General features: G+C 36.7%; 1 pseudogene; it reads right to left on the bottom strand.

The window, feature by feature from the left end:
- Positions 1-16,160: 16,160 nt before the first annotated feature.
- Positions 16,161-16,396, bottom strand: LOC119545525 (annotated as a pseudogene).
- Positions 16,397-24,114: the final 7,718 nt, after the last annotated feature.

Genomic DNA, 24,114 nt, shown 5'->3' on the forward strand with positions numbered 1-24,114 from the left:
TTTAGCTGATGTATTTTAATGACTTTCTGTCTGGAAGAGTTCTCCAATCTTCCTTTGACCTTCATGACTCGACAATTTTGATTGTTGCATGTCACATATCCTATAGAATGTACCCCTCCATGGTTGTTTCTGGTGCTTCTGGATGTGGGTCTTTTGGAGGAATATCACAGAAGGAATGCCAAGTTCTCCTGATTTTGCTCATGCCATTACTGGTGGTGTTCATCTGGTCACCTGATTAACTGGGTCCACCAAGAAGAAGTTACCTTATTCTTCCTTGTGTAAGGATTTTTGGGTCTGGAGTGCTTTGAAACGGTAAATATCCAGTTCCTCATAAAACTTTACAGGACTTCTGGAAGATGGTGGTTAGGAAAGACAGGGCAAAAAAAAAATACATCTCCATAAAAAGTACTAGATAAAAACCAGAAGGTGACCCAGAACACCAGTTCCAGTGACACACCAGCTGGACAAGGTCTGCTAAATCCACAGGGACCATGCACTTGGTGAAACCAGGAGTATGCATTCTGAAGCTAGTGAGAAAGCCTGCTGAATATCTGGCAGCCATGTTGCAGTGTGGGTAAACCATGGCTTTGCATTTGGAGTCAGACTAGTTCTTTTCTAAAAAACCCAAAAGTGGCTGTGGACACAGCAGTGAGAATTGCACAGTGATGTGCACCACGAATGGGGTGTGGGCATGCATCAAAATCTGGCATGGATGATAGCCTTTCATGCACCTACTGCTAATTGTCTTGGAGGGAGGAAGGCAGAGTAGAGACAAAAGGTGAAAATAACCATGCCCCTTACAGCCATCTTCTCAGTGGGCTGGGAAAGCTCCTGCCCTACACTAGTGCCACAGCTCAGAACCACACCAAAGAAACCCAGAGTTATGGGAAGTATTTCCAGCAAAACCTGCACACACCACAATATCAGACATGGACAATGAACTTTCATGCACCCACACCTAATTGTCCCAGATCCAGGAAGGCAGAGCTGTGCAAAAAGGGGTAAATTAAAATGCCCCATATAGCCATCCATTCAGCAAGTTGGGAATGTCCCTACATGGACCAGTGGCCCAGAACTTCCCTTGAGGGACATAGCACAGTTGTGATGTAGCACAGCCTTCCATCAGCAGAGGCCCTAGGAGGACACAGCTTGGGAGAGAGATCCATTCTGAAATCCCAGGGACCATACAACAATATCAAGGACTTGTGGGTCAGTGGCAGAGACAATCTGTGGTGAGACTGAACTGAAGGTTTAGGCTCTTGCAACAGCCTTAAATCTCCAGGAACATATGGGAAGTTTGATTATTAAAGCCACCCACCCTACCTAATAACTCATAAACTTACCCTACATTCAGAGCAGACAGAACCAACAACAAACCCAAACTTGGTGCACAAATTGGACCACCACAAGACTCAGACCCCCACTCACCACAAAGACATACTTGGGGAGAACTGGCTTCAGGGGAATAGGTGGCTCATGGATGTCACCTGCTGGTTAGTTCAAGTGTACACTCCCAAGCTGCAGAGCTGACAAAATTAGAGAAGAGTCTTTGAACTGGCATGCATATTCTAAAAGAACCCTATCAACTTAAGCAAATGCCAAGAGGTCAAAAACAATAGAAAATTTTGAAGCATATGAAGAAACCAGATGAAATGGATAACCCAAACTCAAACACCTAAATCAAAAGTTCAGAGGAGATGCAGTACTTGGAGCAATTAATCAAAGAACTAAAGACAAACAATGAGAGCATGGCACAGGATATAAAGGACATGAAGAAAACCCTAGAAGAGCATAAAGAGGAAGTTGCAAGAGTAAATACAAAATAGATGATTATATGGAAATAAAAGAAACTTTTTCAACCAAATTAAAAAGATTCTGCATACTCATAGTACAAGACTAGAGGTAGCTGAACAACAAATCAGTGACCTGGAGGACAACAAAAATGGAAAATGAAAGAACAAAAGAAAGTATGGGGAAAAATTTTAAAAAATGAAATGACCTCAGGGATACAATAGATAAAATGAAATGTCCAACTCTAATGCTCACTGATGTCCCAGAAGGGGAAGAGAAGAGTAAAGATCTAGAAAGAGTATTCACAGAAATTGTTTTAGAAAACTTCCCAAACTTTCTACACAATATAAATACACAAATCATAAATGCTCAGTGAATTCCAAATAGAATAAATCCTAATAAACTCTCTCTGAGAAACATTCTGATCAGACTTTCAAATACTGAAGTGAAGAAGAAAGTCCTGAAAGCAGCAAGAGAAAATCAATTCACCACATACAAAGAAAACGACATAAGATTAAGTAGAGCCTACTCAGCAGCCACCATGGAGGTGAGAAGGCAGTGGCATGACATATCTAAAACACTGAGAAAAATTTCCAACCAAGAATACTTTACCCAGCAAAGCTCTCCTTCAAATTTGAGGGAGGGCTTAAATTTTTCACAAAAAAAATGCTGAGAGAATTTGCTAATAAAAGACCTGCCCTACTTTGGATACTAAAGGGAGCCTTACTGACAGAGAAACAAAAAAATGAGAGGGAGATATGGAGAAAGGTATCAGTATTAGAGAGATTAAATATTGGTTCATTAAAGGACAATAAGAGAGAGGGGGGAAATATATCTGACAAACATAAACCAAAGGATAGGATGGCTGATTCAAAAAATGCCTCCACAGAAATTACGTTGTAAATGGATTAAACTCCCCAATCAAATATATAGATTGGCAGAATGGATCAAATAATATGAACCATCAATATGTTGCATACAAGAGACTCATCTTAGACACAGGGACACAAAGAAACTGATAGTGAAAGGATGAAAAAATATTTCATGCAAGCTACAGCCAAACAAAAGCAAGAGTAGCAATATTAATCTAAGTTGAAATAGACTTTAAATGCAAGTATGAGAGACAAGGCCACTACATACTAATAAAAGCAACAATTCGACAAGAAGAAATAATAATAAATGTTTATGCACCCAATCATGGTGCCACAAAATACATGAGACAAACACTGGCTAAACTAAAGGAAGCAATTGATGTTTCCAAAATAATTTTGGGAGATTCAACACATCACTCTCTCTTATAGATAGAACAACCAGACAGAATAACAATAAGGAAATTGAAAACCTAAACAATCTGATAAAAGAATTTTATTTAACAGACATATATAGAAAATTACATCCCAAATCATGAGGATACATATTCTCTAGTGCTCGCTGAACATTCTCCAGAATAGATCATATGCTGGGATATAAAACAAGCCCAATAAATTTTTAAAAAATTGAAATTATTAAAAGCACATTCTCAACCACAATGGAATAAAATTAGAAGTCAATAACCATCAGAGATTTAGAAAATTCACAAATACCTGGAGGTTAAACAACACACTCAGAAACAATCAATGGGTTAAAGAAGAAATAGCAAGAGAAATTGCCAAATATATAGAAATGAATGAAAATTAAAACATAACATATTGAAACACATGGGAGGTGGCAAAAGCAGTACTGAGGGGGAAGTTTATAGCACTAAACGCATGCATCAAAAAGGAAGAAGCTTAAATCACAGAACTAATAGAGCAACTGAAGAAGCTAGAAAATGAACAGCAAACTAAATATAAACCAAGAAAAGAAATAACAAGGATGAAAGCAGAAATAAATGACAAAGAGAATAAAAAATAGAATAAATAACACCAAGAGTTGGTTCTTTGAGATCAACAAGATTGACAAGCCCCTAGCTAGACAGACAAAATAAAAAAGAGAGAAGACCCATGTAAAAAAATGAATGAGAAAGGTGATATTACTCTGGATCCTGAAGAAACTAAAAAAATTTTGAGGACACTATAACCAACAATATGCAAGCAAACTGGATAATGTAGAGGAAATGGACAACTTCCTGGAAACATATGACCAACCTAGACTGACCAGAGAAGAAATAGAAGACCTCAACCAACCAATCACAAGCAAAGAGATCCAATCAATCATCAAAATACTTCCAACAAATAAATGCCCAGGGCCAGATGGCTTCACAGGGGAAATCTACCAAACTTTCCAAAAATAACTGACACCATTCTTACTTAAACTCTTTCAAAACATCAAAAAAAATGGAATGCCACATAACCCATTTTTTGAAGCTGACATCAATCTAATCCCAAAGCCAGACAAAGATGCCATGAGAAAGAAAAACTACAGGCCAATCTCCCTAATGAATATATATGCAAAAATTCTCAACAAAATACTAGCAAATAGAATTCAAAGACACATTTAAAAAATCATACACCATGACCAAGTAGGGTTGATTCTAGGTATGCAAACATGGTTCAACATAAGAAAATCAATAAATGCAATTAAACACATTAACAAATAAAGAGAAAAATCAAATGATCATCTCAATAGATGCTGAAAAAGCATTTGATACAATCCAACATTGCTTTTTGATTAAAACATTTCAAAAGGTAGGAATTGAAGGAAACTTCCTCAATATGATAAAGAGCATATATGAAAAACCCATAGCTAGCATAGTACTCAATGGTGAGAGACAGAAAGACTTCCCTCTAAGATCAGGAATGAGACAAGGATGCCCACTCTCACCTCTATTATTCAACCTTTTGCTAGAAGTGATAGCCAGGGCACTCCAGCAAGACAAAGAAATAAAAGACATCAAAATTGGAAAGAAGTAGAACTGTCATTATTTGTAGATGAGATGCTCTTGTATCTGGAAAACCCTGAGAAAATGATGATAAAGCTACTGAAGTAAGTAAACATATTTATCAAAGTAGCAGGATACAAGATTAATGAGAAAAAGTCAGTAAAGTTTCTATATGCTAGAAATGAAACAAGTGAAGAGACAATCAAGAAAAAGATACCATTTTCAACAGCAACTAAAAAAATCAAGTACCTAGAAAGAAACTTAAGCAAAGATGTAAAATACCTATACAAAGAAAACTATAGAACTCTACTAAAAGAAATAGAATGGGACCTTAAAGATCAAAAATATTCCATGTTCATGGATAGGAAGACCAAATGTGATTAAGATGTCAATTCTACCAGAAATCATCTACAGATTCAATGCAATCTCAATCAAAATTCGAACAACCTACTTCGCAAACATGGAAAAGCTATTTGTCAAATTTACTTGGAAAGAAAACATTCCTTGAAACACTCAGAAAGAAAAATGAAGTGGGATGACTTGCACTCCCTGATTTTGAAGCTTACTATATAGCCATAGTCATCAAAACAGCATGGTACTGGCATAAAGATAGGTATATTGATCAATGGAATTGAATTCAGAATTTGGAGATAGACCCCCAGATCTATGGCTGACTGATAAGGCCCCCAAAGCCACTGAACTGGGACATAACAGTCTTCAACAAATGGGGCTGGGAGAGTTGGATATGCATATCCAAAAGAATGAAAGAGGACCCCTACCTCACCTGCTAAACAAAAATTATCTCAAAGAGGATTAAAGACCTCAATATAAAAGTCAGTACCATAAAACTACTAGAAAAATATGTAGGGAGACATCTTCAAGACCTTGTATTAGGAGGTCACTTCCTAGACCTTACACCCAATGCACAAACAAAAAAGAAAAAAAAATAGATAAATGGGAACTCCACAAGCTTAGAAATTTCTGTACCTCAAAGTAATTTGTCAAAAAGTTGAAGAGGCAGCCAACTTAATGGGAAAAACTTTTGGAAAGCATGTATCAGACAAAAACTGATATCTTGCTTGTATAAAGAAATCCTACAACTCAGTAACAATAGTACAGAGAGTCCAATTATAAAATGGGCAAAAGATATGAAGAGACAGTTCTCTGAAGGGGATATACAAATGGCCAAGAAACACATGAAAATATGTTCAGCTTAACTACCTATTAGAGAGATGCAAATTAAGAACCCAATGAGATACTATCTCATACCAATTAGAATGGCTGCCATTAAACAAACAGGAAACTACAAATGCTGGAGGGAATGTGGAGAAATTGAAACTCTTATTCATTGTTGTTGGGACGGCATAATGTTCAGCCACTCTGGAAGACAATCTGGCATTTCCTTAGAAAACAAGATATAGAGTTACCCTTCAATCCAGCAATTGCACTTCTCAGTATATGCCCAGAGGACCTGAAAGCAGTAACATGAACAGATATATGCATGCCAATGTTCATAGGAGCATTATTCACAGTTGCCAAGAGATGGAAACAACCCAAGTGTCTTTCAACAGATGAGTGGATAAATAAATGTGGTATATACACACAATGGAATACTATGCAGTAGTTAGAAGGAATGATGTCTTGAAACATACGACAACATGGATGAACCTTAAAAACATAATGCTGAGTGAAATAAGCAAGGCAAAAAAGGAGAAATACTATATGCTATCACTAATGTGAATGTTGCTGGGGGAGAATGCAGGGGTGCTGGTCTTCCCCACCTTGATGGGTGCTGATGTGCTCACAGATAATGTGGACTGGTGTTTTGATGGGCTGAGCCCTCAATCACAGGACTTGCCCTTGGGAAGACTGTTACTCCAAAGGAGAGGCTAGGCCTGCTTATAATTGTGGCTAAGTGTCTCCTCCTGAATGCCTCTTTGTTGCTCAGATGTGGCCATTTCTCTCCAGCTAAGCCAACTTGGCAGATGAAATCACTGCCTCCCACCTACGTGAGATCTGACACCCAGGAGTGTAAATACTCCTGGCAACGTGGAATATGACTCACAGGGAGGAATCTGGACCCAGCATTGTGGGATGGAGAACATCTTCTTGACCAAACGGGAAATGTGAAAAGAAATGAAATAAGTTTCAGTGGCTAAGAGATTCCAAAAGAAGCTGAGAGGCCACTCTGGTGGGCACTCTTATGCACAATATAGATAACCCTTTTTAGGTTCTAATGAATTGCAATAGTTAGCACTAAATACCTGAAACTATCAAACTACAACCCAGAACCCTTGAATCTTGAAGATGGTTGTACAAAAATGTAGCTTATGAGGGGTGACAATGTGACTCAGAAAGCCATGTGGATTACACTCCCTTTGTCCAGTGTATGGATGGATGAGTAGAAAAATGGGGACAAAAAAAGCACCAAGTATTCTTTTTTACTTCAATTATTCTTTTTCACTGTAATTTTTATCCTTATGACTTTTATGTGTGTGTGGTAATGAAAATGTTCAAAAATTAAATTTGTTGATGGATCCACAACTACATGGTGGTACTGTGAACAATTGATTGTATGCTTTGTAAGACTGCATTGTATGTGAATATATCTCAATAAAATTGGATTATTAAAAAATTTATGTAGATATGTATGTGTTTGCTTGTTCCAATATGGACTCATGCTTTCTGCTTTAATTCAATAGGTGATTATGTGTTAATATCAATACTTATTCTAATGCTCTAATTTTCCTTGATTTGGACAGTTGGGGCCACATAAGCTGATTTATTTCCACTTTTGACAAATCCCTTTAACTCATTGTGCCTTTCTTAACTTTATAGCAGTAAGAGGCTTGTTCTAGTATGCTAGTGCTGCCAGAATGCAAAATACCAGAGATGGATTGGCTTTTATGAAAGGGGGTTTATTTGGTTACACAGTTACAGTTTTAAGGCCATAAAGTGTCCAAGATAACACATCAGCAATAGGTTACCTTCACTGGAGGATGGCCAATGGTGTCTGAAAAACCTCTATTATCTGGGAAGGCACATGGCTGGTATCTGCTCCAAAGTTCTGATTTCAAAATAGCTTTCTCTCAGGACTTTCCTCTCTAGGCTGCAGTTCCTCAAAAATATCACTCTTAATTGCACTTGGGGTATTTGTTCTCTCTTAGCTTCTCTGGAGCAAGAGTCTGCTTTCAATGGCTGTCTTCAAACAGTCTCTCATCTGCATTTCCTGTGCTTTCTTCAAGGAGTCCCTCTTGGCTGTAGTTCCTCTTCAAAATGTCACCCTCAGTTGCTCTCCAAAATGTCACTCACTGCTGCACTGAGTTCCTTCTGTTTGTCAGCTCATTTATATGGCTCCACTGATCAAGGTCCACCCTGAATGGGAGGGGCCACACCTCCATGGGAATTATCTCATCAGAGTTATAATCTACAGTTTGGTGGGGTACATTTCCATGCTAACAACATAATCCAAACTTTCCAACTTAATCCCCACTAATATGTCTGCTCCACAAGATTACATCAAAGAATATGACTGTTTCTGGGGGACATAATACATTCAAACCAGCACAATGCTGTAAACTCACTTTACACATTTCCTGATGCAGTCCTATAATCAGCCATTTCTCCAAGGAGCCTTGGTTCCAAGATCTAGGTGCTCCTTGATAGTGGGTGGTGATGGCTCCCAGGTTCTCTGTGGAGGAGAAGGCAGCCAATGTGGGGGAAGCCTGAAGGAACAGCTTGAGGAGCAGCTCTGAGCCACTGGCCTGTGTGAGTGTGGTTTGTGATGGTCCTTCCAGGAGCATATGCAGTGACCCCAAGGCTTGAGTGCTCTGAAGTCCTTTTTTTCAAATTTCTATTTTAAAATGCTTTCAGTCTCACAAGGTATTTGTGGAAGTTACACAAAACCCACAAAATTGCAACACACCTTGCACACCAATACCCAGATCCACCAACTTTTAACATGTTGCCCCATTTTCCATATCATTCTTTTTGTCTTTCTGTTTTCTATCTATTTTCTAAACCTTTGAGTGTCAGTTGCATACATGGCCAGATATTTTTTGGCCACCTGAGGGCCTGAAAAAAAGTCTACAGCTTGAAGGACTCCCTTTGTCTTTCTGTTGCTTGTGGAGTGAGTTCCCTGGGCCTGGGCCTTATACTGATGTGTGATGTCACCTCAGAGATTCACAATGCCACTTACAACTCAAGCAAACAGCAAACTCATGCACACACTTTTTAAAAAGCAAACCAAATCATAGAGGAATCACACTCAGCATCATTGGAAAAAGAAAAACGTGGCCTAACTTCACAAGCCTTTATGCCTCACCTTGAAGAGGCCATCCATCCTTAGAGGCAACTTCCAAAATGCAAAAACAAGAAAAGCAAAGAGAAAACCTAGTTGTGTACACACTATAGATTTACAGATAAGTGTAAAATATATAAAGGATTGTGTCCTGTTCAAACACTTTGCCAAGGTACCACAATACCTAAAAGACTGTAAACTTTGAAATTCCTTTGCCCTCAAGTGAACATCTCACCTACTCATGGTCATTATCAAGGACCAGAAATAAATATTTGTGCAATATTAACTAAATCATTACCCTTTTTGGAAACTCAGCAATTTTTTTCTTGAATGACTTTTTCTGATCTGGGTTCCATTGTGCATGGCCTATTATTTCAGAGTCTACCCTAGCCCTTAAATTTCCTCCATCTTTCCTCTCTTTCATGGCTTTGATGTGTATTATTACTTTGGGACTCTTAGATGGGAAGTCTCCCTATTAAACTGTATGAGAGCTATTTATTGCCATTATTTTTACATTTTTTGCAGATTTTATTGAGTTATACTCATTTATCATATTTTCCATCAAAGTATACAATCAATATCTCATAGTATCATCACTTAACTGTTCAATTATCATCACACTCATTTTTAGAACATTTGTATTGCTCAAAAAAAAGTATCAGGCACACACACACACACAAAAAGAAAACCCAAAACACCCCATGTCCCTTAACTCCCCCTACTATTGACCACTAAGTTTGGTGTGGTATTTCAGTTACTTTTGTTGAAAGAATGTCAAGACATTATGGTTAACTATAGTCCAAAGCTTGCAATATGTATTTTTCCCCACATACCACTCTATTAATTTCTTGTTCTAGTGTTGTACATTTATACTAGTTCATGAAAGAACTTATTTAAATTTGTGGTGTTAATTGACAACACACACGACTCTATACAACCCCTTTCAACCAAATTCAACTAAACTACAGCACTATCTTTATATTCCCAGTAGTGAGCTACCCTCACCCCATAACTATTTCTAAACATTTTAAGTTCAACCTTGTTATATATTCTCAATATTTTAGATTATCATGGACCTTACAGTTTAAGGTTGGAAAACAAACAGTAAACACATATAAGATATCATGGGGCCATAAACCTTCTGGAGAAAATTAAAGCAGGGTAAGAGGAAAAGAAATTGACTGAAGCTATTTTGTACAGAGTGGTAAAGGAAAGTATCTCATTAAAGTGACCTCTAAACAATGAATTGAAGGTAGTGAAGAGCAAGCCATGTGAATATCTGGAAGAAGAAAATTCTAGATAGAAGTTATATCAGTGAAAAACTCCCCAAGGAGGGTCATGCTTAACATGCTCATAAAAGCAAGGGAGCAGGGGGATTGGTGTTGGGGGTTGAGAGGACAGAGCAGCAAATGAGGTTGGAGAGGTGAGCACTGGGGAAATCAGGGACCATGAGCCAGGTGCAGCAGGGAACCAGTGGAGGGCCAGGAAGCCAGTGACATTACCTGACTTACTTTTATATTTTTTATTTTTTTCAAATGCAATTTTAATGATATATTCCCATACCATACAATCATTCAAAGTGTACAAACAGTTGTTACAGTATCATCTCATATTTGAGCATTCATCACCACAATTTCTGAACATTTTCATTACCCTGAAAAATAAGAATAAGAATTAAAGTAAAAGTAAAAAAGAACACCCAAAACATCTCATACTCCTTTTTTCCCTCTATTATTCGTTTACTTTTATCCCCATTTTTTTCTATTCATCCATCCATACACTGGATAAAGAGAGTGAGCCACAAGGTTTTCACAATCACATGGTCACACCATATAAGCTATATAGTTATATAATCATCTCCAAGAATCAAGGCTACTGGATTGCAGTTCAACAGTTTGGGGTATTCTAGCTGTTCTAGTACACTAAAAACTAATAAGGGGTGTCTACATAATGCATAAGAATAACCTCCAGAATCACCTCAACTCCATTTCAGAACTCTTAGCCACTGAAACTTCATTTTGTTAAATTTCTCTTTCCCTTTTGGTCAGGAAGGCTTTCTCAATCACACAATGACAGGTCCTTGCTGATCCCTGAGAGTCATGTCCCATGTTTCCAGGGAGATTTACATCCCTTGGAGTCATGTCCCACATAAGGAGGATGGCAATGAGTGTTACCTGCTAGGTGGGCTTAGAGAGAGACAAGCCACATCTGAGCAACAGAAGAGGTTCTCTGGGGGGTAACACTTAGGCACCATTATAAGTAGGATTAGACTCTCCTTTGCAGTAACAAGCTTCATAAAGGCAAGCTCCAAGATCTAGGAATTGGCCTACTACAATGTTAGTCCCAGTGCTTGCAAGAATATAAGAAATTCCCCCAGTGTAGAAGTTTAATGTTTCCACATTTTTTCCACAGGCCTTCAAGGGGTCTTTTCAAATACTTTATATTTTTTGCCCAAATTACTCTGGGATGTAATGGGGTTTCATACTAAATTATACAAACCAACCAGATCTCACCCCTTATTTAAAGTTCCATGTAATTATGTTGTTTGAATTAGCTAAACATACAAGTTAAATTATATAGTGGGCTACAGGAAGTATATATTTTGAAACAAATGAACATCTCTTCCTTTGGTCTCCTACAGGATTTGAGGTTTTAAAACACCGTCAATATCATCCTTTGCCCTTTAGTCTGGTTTACCTTAATTCTAATCAATTCAATTATGTTCATATCACTAATTGAAGACTGATCTATTTTTCAGAATTTTAAAATTTTCTGTATGGGATAATGCTGACATTCATAGCTGCTGAACTCTGGTTCTGAGTCTCAGGTGTCACACAGATACCCTAAGTAACAGGGCTCAATCATGTTATACACAAACAGCTAAGCATCTCAGAATTCAGAGATAACCATTACAACTAATGAGTAGATGTGCCTTCTGTAAGAGCTTACAATCTAGGACCCTTTACCATAAGCCTTCCCCTGATAACCCATGCTCTCAGATTCACTTCTCAGTGTTTGTTCTTTATAGTTGTTCCATATTAGTGAGGCATTATAATGTTTATCTTTTTGATTCTGACTTTTTTCATTGAACTTGCTGTCTTCAGTATCCACTGACCTAGCTGTACACCTCACAACTTCATTTCTTCTTGCCCATGCTTGGTATTCCATTTCATTTAAACACCACAGTTCATCATTCTGTTTATCAGTTGAGGTACCCTTAGGCCATCACCATCCATTGTGAATCATGAATATGTATGCCATAAACACCAGTGCGCAGTGTCCACTCATGTCCCTGCTCTCAGTTTTTCCAGGTATATACCCAATAATGTGGCTTCAGGACAATATGGCAGCCCCATAGTTAAACTTCCCTTGCAACCACTACACTGACCTCCAGCTGATCTGTGCCATTGTACTTCACTACAAACAAGGAATATGTACATCCCTCTCTCCACATTTTGTGCAGCACTTTTATCCTTCTGTATATTTTAACAGTTTTATTCACACACTGTCTAATCCATCCTAATTGAACAATCAGATTCCCAGCATAATAACATAATTATGCATTCACCACCACAATCTATAAAAGGACACTTCAATCTCTTCTCCAAAGAAAGAGGAAAAGGAGAAAAAAATGAAGAATAAAAATACCAAAGACAGAAAAAATTAGAAATAAAATACAATGAACAGGTAAGACAACATCACCACTTCCAAGAATCCCATATTACTCCCTTATAACCCCCCTTATAAACATTTATCTTTCATATATTGCCTTTGGTACAATTAATAGAAGCTTCTTACAATGTTACTATTAACTATATTTATATAGACTGCAGTTTCCATTGATTGCATTTCCCCCTACACTATCCATTTTTCAACACCTCACAAAGTTGATATTTGTTTGTTTTCCCTCATTTAAAAACATTCTTATTTTTTACTTTTAACTACTATCATTGAACACTCTAGGTTAACTAAGTTATACAACCCCAGTTTTTATCTTCTCCCTTTCCTTCTGGGGTCACACATGTCCTTGGCCTTCCTCTTTCAACTGTATTTACACTCATCTTTTTTCAGTGTACTTAAAATATTGTCTTACCATCACACACTGTTATGCTGTCCATTACAATTCTGGATCTATACAATCAATCCTGATGAACATTCTGTACTCTGTCAGCATCAAATGCCTGATCTCTAACCTCTTTCTATCTCCTGATATCCTGTGTTCTCAACTCTTAAATTTCTCTCATCAATGTTAGCCCATATTAGTGAGACCATACAATATCCATCCTTTCATTTCTGGTTAATTTCACTCAATGTAATGTCTACTGTATACCATTTTGCCTTTTGTACTTTATATGTCATATCTTATTTAATTTTAATTTTTCCTCTCTCTTTTTACCCTTACTGTTAGTCTTCATTTCTGCACTCTTCTCCAAACCTCTCTCTCCTGTATTTTCCTATCTGCTTGTAGTGATCCCATTAGTATTTCTTGTAGAGCAGGTATCTTTTACACAAACTCTCTCAGTGTTTGTCTGAAAATATTTTAAACTCTCCCTCATTTTTTATAAAGAAAAATGTATATTTATATTCCCAAAGGCAATACAGACTTTTTAACAACACCACCTGTGGAAAAAGTATTGAGTTACATTCCAGATGCAATCAGTGAGAAGAGCAGTATCACATATAGATTTTTTTAAAACATGCAACATATCAACAAAGGGACTGTGTTGTAATGCACAAATTTTGTTACCAGGCATATTCATAGTTGAATGATTAGAATTAGGAAGCAATGATTTAAGCCTTTTACATCTTAAAATGTTTCTCATATACATACATTTTCCTGTTTTTGTTATAATTTTTAATTTGATTTGGGGGTTTGGGTGCACACAGAAAGAAATATAACTGATTCCTGCTTAAATTATGGCAAATTGACTCCAATTTAAGAGTTTTCATGAGGAATTTATTCATAATTTTATGATGGAGATGCCTGTATGTATGATATATGGGTGTGTGTGTGTGTGTATGCATGTATGTATATGATTGTGTATGTATGTATATGTATGAATTTAGTAGTCATTTATGGTTTCCTATCAGGTATCCAGTCTCAACTTTTCCCTTCCCTTTCCTAACAATATTCCTAACATTTGGGTATCCACCCTAGTCCATGTAATGCATGTGATTTGGGGGAAAACTGATCACACCCACAAAAGCAGGCCATGTTTTGCTGGTGCAATCATAGCCTATTGTTCCCAGAAAGCTATATACCAACATACTTCTGGTTCAACAGTAGGTAAGCACAGCATTTGGGTGTATTGTTGTTCTCTGAGAAAATTGGAAACTAATATCATTTCTCCTTTAGAGTATCACAAAAGGAATACACTTAACTATAAATTCAAAGATTGTATGGACACACCAAAGAGCCCTGGGCTCTATTCTCATTTATCTCAAAGAGATGAAAGCATCCCTGAGGTTTCTCTGACCACTAACCCAAGTTCTTATTCTTGAAGATGTAAAGATAAAATTGTCCTCACTGTATTAAAATAGTAGGAAAGACTTGCACATATTTCAAGATGGAATGCTCTAGTTCTAAATGCATTCACCTACTAAAGACCCCTATTCTTTTCTGCCTTGGAAAAATTAGTCATCTTCATAAAGACAAAAATGTTTATTTCTAAAAACAATTCATGATTTCACTATCTTTTATTAACAAAAGCACCACTAATATTCTAACATGCTGAAGAAAATTGAGCCCTAATTATATCTTGTCTAGATATTCATAGAGTATTTCACACCATGATTTTAATAGTAGTTTTTTCCATGAGGAATCAAGATATCTGTAGCTCTTAGAGTTCAAACTCTAAAATTTGCATATAGAATATACTGCAGTTCAATAAAGGCTTTGTGGGAGGGATGGGTGAAAAAGTGGATAAGTTTCCTTTCCCTAAATCAAGTTAACTGGTCTATTTAATTTACAATCAAATTAAGTAAGTGTATTAGCACTTACAATCTAAAAATTCTAAGTTAGGGTTCAGTATGTGGTCTTTCCATTCAAAAGAGTTAGGAATTATAATAGCTGATTAGAAAGAGCACTAATTCTTATATTTTGACTTATTATGTATTACAGAAAATCACAAAAGTGCAATAAAATTTGTGTTTCTAATAAACGAAAATCTGTTACGGCTCTACATCACGTAGAATTACTTCATAGTATTTATGCTTGAAGTAAATCTTTTTAAATATATTACTTATATGTTTCTCATATGCTAATAGTTTCCTTGGCCAATTTCACATCTGTATAAGTCCTATAATCATTCTTTAATAAATACAAAAATGCTAAATGCCTATAAAATTTTGACAAATATATTAACCCTCAGTACAACCTACCCAGATTTTCAGTTTAACTCATCCAATTACTGCAAAGATCTTCACAGAGTGGAATCCAATATTATACAAAAGTACATCACTGCCCTCTGATGGGACCAGCATTATATTATTTTGAGTAAAATATTTAAAAAAAACAACCTTCATTGTAATGTAAAACACAATGTTAATTTTATAAGCTATGCAATAAAGATTAGGAGAAAATTCATTTTTCTACAAATATTCAATATTTGTTAGTTATAAAAATTTACAGTGCTCCTTCACATAAGCCTTTTAAAGGTTTTTCAAGGTTTTCACAGATGATCAGGGCAAAGGCACTAAATCTATAATTTTAAGCAAAAGTCTTAAAGTATAATGAAATAAAGATAGATATATGGCTAAGCAGCACACTAAAATATCTAGATACTTTTATAAAGGAGAGAAAATATAATTGCAAATTTTAATATTAAAATGTAGGCAGAGCTTTACATCCAGCTGTATATATAATAGTGAATATATATATATATATATATATATATATATATATATTCACTATTTAGGTCCATGCTTTAACACTATAACTGGCAAAAAAAAAAATGGCACATACTCACTGCCTGCAGCAAATGTAGGAAACTAAGTATTCAATGATAATGAAAGGTCTGGCCATTTCCTAAGTTTGAAAATCAAAAACATTTGCAATATTTCCTATATAGAATTAGTACTGTATTTAAGAACACTAAAATTACAGTCTGAATTTTCTTTAATTCATAGAGAAGAAATTAGATTGAGAAGGTCCATTTGATTGCAAATATTAAAGTTATTGGCAGTAGACTCTTCCACTTATTTTATGCTTTATGAAACTGTCCATCTAAGCCTACCTTCTGGTGGGGTTCCAAATGTAGTGATTTGTTTTTCTATTTTTTTTCCTTTTGCTTTCTCTTTTCTTCCACAGATTGACTATCCAAATCAATCTGAGATGCAGCCTTCTTTTGCCTTCTCTCTGAAGCTTCTGAAAGTTATGTTCTTTTCTCTTCTGGGTCCAACAAGGGAGGCTTAGCCTCCACAGGGCAGAGAAAACACAACCCCATTGGAACAGCAGCTAAGGGGTTCCCTTTATGGGGCATGCCCTGACCTAGGCAGCACTGCAGGTCTCCCTCATTTTTGAAGGACAGTTTTTCCAGACATAGATTTCTTCGTTGGTAGTTTTTCTCTTTCAGTGTCTTAAATATATTATATTTTCTTCTTGCTTCCGTGGTTTCTATCAAGGAATCTGCACACTGTCTTATCAAGCTTCCTTTGTATGTGATGGATCCCTGTTCTCTTGCTGCTTTCAGAATTATCTGTTTGTCTTTGACATTTGGTAATATAATTATTAAGTGTTTTGGAGACAGTCCACTTGGATCTATTCTATTTGAGGTATGCTGCACTTTTTGGATATGTAATTTTATGTCTGTCATAATAGATGGGAAATTTTCAGTGATTATTTCTCTCCATTATTCTGTCTGTCCCTTTTCCCTTTGCTTCCCCTTCTGGGACACCCATGACACACATATTCATGTGCTTCATGTTGTCATTCAATTCCCTGAGACCCTGCTCATATTTTTCCATTCTTTTCCATTTCTGTTCTTTTGTGTGAGGAATTTCAGATGCCCTGTTCCCTAGTTCACGAACCCTTTCTTCTGTCTCTTAAAATCTACTGTTGTATGTCTCATTTGTGTTTTTCATCTCTTCTATTGTGACTTTCATTTCCATAAGTTCTACCAATTGTGTTTTCAAACATTTGACTTCTGCCTTAAGTTTGCCCAATGTCTTCTTTATATCCTTCATCTGATTTGCAATATCTTCCCTCAACTCATTGATTTGATTTTTGAATTGATTTGTAGATATGATTAATAATAAGCTGTTTCAGTTTCTGTGTCTCAGTTGAAGTGCAAGCTTGTTTCTTTGATTTGGGCATATCTTCACTTTTCCTAGTTTGATCTGTAATTTTCTGTTGTCTAGGCATCAGGTTTCCTTGATTATCCCAATCAGATTTTCCCAGACCAGATGGGCCCAGGTCTCAGGAGAGGGTTGTATTCAGTATCAGATTTCTCTGAGGGTGAAATGCAGCAAATTGTCAGACTTTACTGTGAGACCTCTAGACTCTGCTTTTCCTGTTCTTCCCAGAATGTGGCACTTGTCAGTCCACAGCTCCCCACAGGTATAGAGTTGTTGTGTATTTAATTCTCAGTGGAATTTGACCCAGCCAGGGACTGAAGGTTTCAGAAGCCAAGCTGATGCTGTTTCTGTTTTTTTATCCTTCCCACCAGGCCCTGGGTCTTAATTCTCAGAGAGAGTTCTGCTAAATAAGCTGTGTCCCACTCACCCCCATTTTCTTGGGGAAGATAAGCCCTTTAGGGAACTGTCTTCTACACTTGCATTATTCTTTTAACTCTATCTTAACTCCACCTTTGTCTGGGCCACTGCTGACAATTGAAAATGCCTGAGACTTCTCTAATGAGCTACTTAGAGTGGGAGAGGAAAAATGGAAAAAAAGCAATAGTTTTTTTTCAGATCTATCCTCAGCCATCCAGTTTACCAGGCAAGAACCACAGTTGGTACACAGTTTTGCATGACTCTTTTCTTTGGACACAGCCCTTTTCCAGTATTCTGAGCTCAGCAGATTCCAAAAGCCTCTGTTTTTATTGATTTAATTTTTACATCAGTCTCACTTCCTCCCTGCCAGGATAAACCTCTGGTTTCCTTTCCTACTTGCTCCAGGTTTATCTGTGCTCATAGCATGTACTAAGTAGTCCAAATTTGTTAATTAAAACCACAATTGGAGGTTGGATGGGCTATGTTCCCTCATTCCCAGCTGGGACTGCTTCTCTTTCCTATAGCAAAGTTTTGTACCTCAATCTTCCATGTCATTGTAGGAAGGACACCAGCTCTACTGTTTGGGAAGTTTTACTTACAGGTTTATGCTGTGTTCTCAGCCATTTCACCTATGCCAGCTGGTGTATAGTGTTGCTGGTCATGGATGTGCTCCCATAAGTTGTTGTAGACAATTTTCTAGTCGTTTCTGGCTATTTACTTGTTGCTCTAGGGAACTAACTATATCCACCCCTCCCTATGCCACCATCCTGCCCCACCCTCCTTTATTGCCGTTTATGTTATTTACTGATCAATTTGGAGTCTTTCTTATGGGACACATGCTATTTTCATATACTTTTCTGTATACAAAATCAGTTTCTTTAAAAAAGTCTGTTTTAGTGAGATATATTCTTATACCCTACAATCCTTCCAAAATTTAAAATCCATGTGTGTTAGTATAATCCCAGAGTTGTGGATTCATCACCACAATCAGTTTTAGAACATTTTCAAAAAGTCTGAAAGTAAATACTTTTTTGAATACTCAAAAAACTGATACCCCTTAGCAGTCATTTCTCAATCTCTCAATCCCAGCCTTATGTAACCACAATCTAATTCTGTATCTATAGATATATTTATAGTTGCTTTAATGCACATGCTATCATTCCCTAAATAGTACTATTTGTCTAGAATCTTTCATTTAAAATGTGTTTTAATAACTGCTACTGTTTTTCTTTTAATTAGAGAAGTTGTAGATTTACATAAAAGTGATATAAAAGTACCCCATTCCTAGATACCCCCTATTGTTGGCACTTTTGGATTGGTGTATTGCCTTTTTTACAATTGATGAAAGTATATCAAAATATTAATGTTAACTATAGTTCATAGATTGCATTAAATGCATTTTACCCCTATACCATACTATTATTAAGAACTTGTAATAGTGATGTACCATTGTCATAATTCATGAAAGAATTTTCTGATATTTGTACTATGAATCACATTGGTGTGACATAAATGCTCATGCCCCTTCTTTCAGTTCTTCTGGGTATATACTCAGTAGCAGAATTACCACATCATGTGCAATTCTATACTTAGCTTCCTGAGGAGCTGCCAAACCATCTTCCATTCCCACCAGCAAAGAATAAGTGCTCCTATTCCTCCATGTACCCTCCAACACTTGCAATTTCCTATTTTTTAATAGCAGTTATTCTAGTAGGCGTGAAGTGACATCTCATTGAGTTTTTGATTTGCATTTTCCTAATTGCTAGTAATGTTGAGCATATTTTCATGTACATTTGGTCATTTGTGTTTTCTTTTTGGAAAAAAAGTATTCAGTGCTGTAGCAAAATTTTTAATTGGGTTGTTTAACATTTTATTGTTGAGTTTTATGATTTCTTTGTATATTCTGGATATTAAACCCTTAATGGATATTTGGTTAAAAAACATTTTCTCCCATTGAGTAATTTGCCTTTTCACTTTCTTGACAAAGTCTCTGAGGCACAAGTTTCTAATTTTAAAGAAGTTCTATTTGAGTACTTTTCTTTTGTTGGTTGTGCTTTAGGTGTAAAGTCTAAGAAACTATTGCATAACACAAGTCTAGAAGATCCTGACCTTCTAGTTTTCCACTAGGAATTTTAGTTTTCCTTCTTATTTTTAGGTCTTTGATATATTTTGAGATGATTTTTTATATAGTGTGAGGTAGGGATCCACATTTACACCTTTGCACATTTATATCCACTTTTCCCAGGACCATTTATTGAAGTGATGATTCTTCCCCTTGAGTGGACTTGGCACTCATTGAAATTCAGTTGACCATAGATGTGATTGTTTGTTTCTGAACCCAGCTCAGTTCCACTAATCTATATATCTGTCCTTGTGCTGGTACCATGCTCTTTTGATTTCAGTGTCTTTTAATAAGTTTTAAAATAGGGAAGGGTACATCTTCCAACCTCATTCTTCATCTTCAAAATGACTTTGGATGTTCAGGGCCCCATACCTTTCCCTAAATAGTACTATTTGTTGAGAATCTTTCATTTAAAATGTGTTTTAATAACTGCTACTGTTTTTCTTTTAATTAGAGAAGTTGTAGATTTACATAAAAGTAATATAAAAGTACACCATTCCTATATACCCCCTATTGTTGGCACTTTTGGATTGGTGTATTGCCTTTTTTACAATTGATGAAAGTATATCAAAATATTAATGTTAACTATAGTTCATAGATTGCATTAAATGCATTTTACCCCTATACCATACTATTATTAAGACCTTGTAATAGTGATGTACCATTGTTATAATTCATGAAAGAATTTTCTAATATTTGTACTATGAATCACAGTCATTGTCCACATTTGGGTTCATTGTGCTATATAATATTTTTTTATCTTCTAACTTTCCTTCTAGTAACATACATGACACAAAACTTCCCCTTTCAATCACATTCACAAAATAATTCAGCACTATTAATGACACTCACAGTAATGGGCTGCATCACATTTGAAGACAGACTTTTCCATTTCTGTGTAGAAAGTTAGTGGAATTTTTATTGGGATTATGTTGAATCTATGAAACCCTTTGGGTAGAATTGACATCTTAACTCTATTTAGTACTCCAATCTTTAAACTCAGAATGTCCTTTCATTTATTTAGGTGTCTGTGATTTCTTTTTGCAATGTGTCATAATTTTGTGTACAACCTTGCTTGAATCTATTCCTAGATATTTAATTCTTTCAGTTTATATGTCAATGGAATTTTTCCTTGATTTCTTCTTCAGATTATTCATTATTGGTGTATAAAATACTACAGATTTTGGGGTGTTGATCTTGTACACTGCCACTTGGCTGAATTTATTGACAGTAGGAGCACTTTTGTGGATTTTTCAGGATTTGCTGTATACATGTATGTGTGTGTATGTGTGTGTGTGTGTGTATATATATATGTATGTAGTATCATGTCATGTGTGAGTTTTATTTATGTGTTTCCAATTTGGATACCTCTCATTTATATTTTTTGCTTAATTGCTCTAGAAAGAACATCCAACACAATGTTGAATAATGGTGGTGACAGTGGGCCCCTTGTTTGTACTGATCTTAAAAGGAAAACTTTTAGTCCTTCCCCTGTGATTACTGTGCTAGCTGTGGGTCTTTCATATATTCTTTTTTTACACCTTGAGGAAATTTCCTTCTATACCTAGGATTCTAACAAATATTTGAGCAAGTGTTGGATTTTGTCAAATGTCTTTTCTGTATCAATTGAAATGATCATGTGTTTTTCCCTTTATTCTGTTAATTTGTTTTATTCATTAACTGATTTCCTTATACTGAACCAAATTTGCATACCCAGGATAAATCCTGCTTGATCATGGTGTACAATTCTTTTCAAGTGCTGCTGGTTTGGTTTTGCTTTTCTGTTGAGGATTTTGATATCTATTCATAAGAGATATTGGCTTGTAATTTCTTTTCCTCACCTTAATTTCTGATTTTATTTGTCTCCTCTCACTTTGTTACTTTGCCAGTCTAGGCAAAAGTTTGTCCATTTTATTCAACTTTTCAGAAAAACAGTTTTGGATTTTTTATTCCATCATTTTTAATTCTCTGATTTATCTTTGCTCTAATGTTTTTATTTCATTCCTTATGCTTACTTTGGATTTAGTTTGCTCTTCTTTTTCTGGCTCCTCCAGATGTAAGGTTGGGTCTCATCTAAGATCTTTCTCCCTTTTAATGTGAACATTTAGAGTTATAAGTTTATCACTCAACACAGACTTTGATACACTTGATTGTGTCATACAGGTCTCTTAGCTTATGTTTGCTATTTTCTTTCTGATCCTTATCCTGAATCATTACAATTGTCTTTCCTTCCTGCTCAGTGACTCTTTCTTCTTCTAGCTCATATCTTCTGTTGAAACCCTCTAGGGAATTTTTCATTTGAGTGAATGAAGTCTTCAACTACAGTATTGCTGTTTGGTTCCTTTTAAAAATTTCTATATCTTTATTAAGATTCTCATATTTTTCACTCTATTTTCTTGATATCTTTCTGTACTTTCTCCTTGTTTCCTTGATCTCCTTAAGAATATTGAGGATCATTTCCTTAAAGACTTTTACTGGTCTCTCCAAGTCTGGTCTTGTTGTTTAAAGGAAGGACTCTTGATTTTTATGCTGTTTCTTTGGAGGGGATATCACTCCTGTTTCTTTGTTTGTTTGTTTGGTAATCTCTTGTTGCACAATGTACATCTTAACACTTTCAAGTGTTAAATTTGGGATTTAGTCCCTGAGCTGACTGTTCCTCAAGTTTATTTTCAGCTAGAGATGTTTATTTCCAGCTAGAGATATGCAGATTTACATGAATGCCAAGGGATAACAAAATCAAATGAATGAAAAACAACAACAAACATCTACAGTATTTGCAAATTACTCCACTTTAGCTTGTGGTCTCCTTCAGAGATGAACCCTTGCATCAAAAAGACCCACCCAAGATGAATTTGGAATGCAGGGTCCTCTCTGCCTTATCTGAGCCTACATGCAGCCTGCTTCTAGAACTGGGCCTGTGCTTGCTCATGGCTTTAAAAATATCACCATTTACAGGAATTCAAATGCCTTCCTACTCCCAATCAAATAACCTTCCTCCCCATCCTGGGTCCTTCATTTTATGCCTTAATGCATGTAATCCTTTTGCCCAAACCTGTCTGTCCCCAAACACAGCCAACTGCTCTGTGCCACATTCTCTTAAAACAGCTTGGCACACCATGACTGAAAAAACATCCCAGAACTTGCCTTTTTCCAAACTCACATCTGTAGAGAAGATCAAAAATAACTGGTACCAAATCCACCTAAGCCTCACTTTTCCACACAAAATACTTTCCAAAATAAAGGTGTTAGCAATTCCCTCTAGGAGGAAGGCAATGTTTGCCCTCACAGGAAGTGGAGAGACTTTCCAAAGGCAAATGTGAGGAAGAGGGAAGACAGAAAAGACTCTGGCTCCTCTGCCTCCAAAATTCATTGACAGGAAATGCCAGAGACCACTGATTACACCATTTGCAGTTGAAGAAGGAAACCCCATTTCAGCAAAGAAAACATGAAAGCCCTTAGGAAGCATGAAGGTCTTTTGAGATTCCTTTACCTTCCAGAGGAAGTTCTGCTTCTCTGGAATTTGGCTTTGCTGTGGGCCATGTGTCTCTCTTCCTAGGAAATTTCTCTTGGAGAAATGCAGAGTTGGTGAAAAAGAAAGACATTTAGGGGCTGGAGGCCTTGCTGGGAACCAGACATGACCAAGTCATTCTGTAGCCCTTTCCCACAATGCAAAGTTGCAGGTCAGAAGGACAGGAGTGACATCTGCTATTCCTGGTTCTATAAGAAATGTCAGGGTTAGTTCCACCTGAGGCTACATGCTCTCAGAGCTCACAAACATGTGGAATATTGCTGGATTGAAAGTTCTTTAGGAACCTTTGGTCCTGCCATAGGAGAGGCTGCATTCAACCAGAGGGTCCAACCCAGAAGTCAACAGACTTGGAGGCCAGCCTCAGCAATACTATGTGGGATTCCATCACTTCCAGGAAGGCCCTATTAGAGGTCAGTCCCAAAGGCTTGCTAAACAAGTGCCTGTCCTCACTTGTCCAGGCCTGAGGGTGTATCACAGTGATTTTTAAGTTGACACTGTCACTCATAGACTCCTGGAATTTATCTTCCCAAACCACTACAGCTACCTTCTCTACTTCTTCCTGCCTCACCTCATCTCCATCACCAGATGTCATTCTCAACCCCACATAACCCTATGGTTCCCCACTACCCAAGTTTTGTAATCACCTCAGGCAAAAATTGGACAACCAAGAGGACAAGAGAAGCAAACCAGGGTTGTCATCAGCAGGGCTGCCAAGACAGCACACAGACCACCCCCTGCAGCATCCAGGCATGGAGGTCAGCCATGTCACCATGCATGCATAGACAATGCAAGCTGTGGGC

The sequence above is a fragment of the Choloepus didactylus genome, chromosome 10 (assembly GCF_015220235.1).
Source record: "Choloepus didactylus isolate mChoDid1 chromosome 10, mChoDid1.pri, whole genome shotgun sequence".
Lineage (NCBI taxonomy): Eukaryota > Metazoa > Chordata > Mammalia > Pilosa > Megalonychidae > Choloepus > Choloepus didactylus.